The sequence below is a fragment of the Lygodium microphyllum genome, chromosome 10 (assembly GCF_053477565.2).
Source record: "Lygodium microphyllum isolate KBCC chromosome 10, Lygodium_microphyllum_v1.1.10, whole genome shotgun sequence".
Taxonomy (NCBI): Eukaryota; Viridiplantae; Streptophyta; class Polypodiopsida; order Schizaeales; family Lygodiaceae; genus Lygodium; species Lygodium microphyllum.
The window spans coordinates 26,073,761-26,075,763 of record NC_141144.1 but is presented as its reverse complement, the minus strand read 5'-3'; positions in this window follow the sequence as shown (position 1 = coordinate 26,075,763).

The following is a 2,003-nucleotide window of genomic DNA, read 5'->3' as shown; positions in this document are numbered from 1 at the left end:
TCTGAGAGAGAGAGAGAGAGAGAGAGAGAGAGGAAGTTGGAGATATATTCTCCCCCGCCACCCCACCACGTACCCCTCGAAACCTAACCTTTTGCGCCTTCCTTTGATCCTCTCCGGCTCATCCAACTCATGTGACCTTGACCATTAGAATTTGAGCCCCTTCCCCTTCCAAGAAAACCTTTAACATGGCCTTGTCGGTCATTCTTACCTTAAGTTGTTCCCGGTTAAACGAAATAACAATAAGTTGATCTATTCCTCAAATAAGTGCACAATTTCAGCCTCAATGATGTGGCGATTCCCACCACATTGTTTGAGGTTTGGTCAATGTGAATTGAAGTCTAGTGTAATGATCTGATTTTCACACTCGACAACTATTTCTCACAAGATGATCTTCAATGGACATGAGAATCTTTAGAAGAAGAATTTGAGTCAATCTACTTAAGAATGTACTTTGCAATTCTCCAACAAACCATTACAAGAAAATTGTGGTGACTCAAACTGTGCCTCATTTTGTACTCATTGAGATGGCTACCAATATAAAGCTTTAAAGTTGTGCTAAGTTTTCAACTAGGAGTTGCTTCATGCCTGGCCACATTTCATGTAGGATGGATAATACTCTTCACACCATGTGTCACTATAATAGAATCAAAGCATAGATATGGTTGCCAAATGCATAATTATGGGGATATATATAGTAGCATCAAAATTCATGTTTACACACACGGGTACAATTCACTATTTTTAACATGATTTTATATGCACTTGTTAATGGGTATTTAGATGTGACTAAATGATAATAAACATGCGTATTTGAACATACACTTGTTAATGGATATTTAGATGTGATTGAATGATTGTAAACCTGTGCTATTCAAACATGCTTGTAAACATGATTTTGAACAAAAAAATATAGTGACTAGGTTTTTCCTTGTTGACAACTTGTCCTTCAAAAGTTAGATTAGTCCAACTCTCCTCTTCCCTTACTCCAAGTATGAAAAACAACTTGTTAAGAAGAAGTCCAATTGTTGAAAATCTATCAATACAAATGCACATTGAACTCACAACTAGATTGACACATGAAGACACAAATAAATATCATATTTATTACTTTTATTCTTAATGCTTGCACGCCCTTATGAAAAAAGTCGATATTAAAGACATGAGATATGTAAGAATCATGAAATTCTATAAGTATTATAATAATACAATGATTATCAAGCTAGATCTTTAATCTCATCCTTAATGAGATTAACCTTTTCTAAACTATTTACTTCAATGCCCAAAGGTATAAATGAATTGATCACACTACAAACATCATTGTTATGCTCATTACAGTTATCATCATCACCGTACCAATACTTGCATGATCACCCATGTGTAATGACATTATCATGATCTATGTCTCCTCCAACATGATCATCCTCTAGCTTGCTTGGTCCATGATCATCACATCATCACTAGTATGAGGGTCAACATCCATGTACTCCATGGCTATAAATCTTTCATATAAGCATAAATAGGAACATGTTAATTAAGATTCTATAAAGTGAAAAGGAAAGAATTTTGTATTAAATATGTATATATGTGTGTATGTATGTATATATATACTTGGTTACATTGTTGTGATAGCACCAATGTTCCATGCTTTTCGTTCCATAACTTTATAGAGTCAATGGTTTATGAAGCCATTGATATGGTGCTTATGCATATGAGGTGGCCCATAGGTTCCAACTCCAAGGCCTCTTGGTCTTGAATATATAGAAGATCAACTAGGACTTGAGACAATCTTCATCATATAGGATAAAAAAGCTAGTAGACCTCAAATGGTTTTACATTCATCCTTAGCATTAAGGTCCTCCATAATCAAGACATGCTTAGAGGGCTCCCCTTCTCTAGCAACATTCACCTCCTTTACATTCATTAGGTATAAGAGCATGTCAAACTTTGCAAGCTCAACTGGCTACTCATGGCTACTCATCAATGATCTACTGTCGATCAAGATG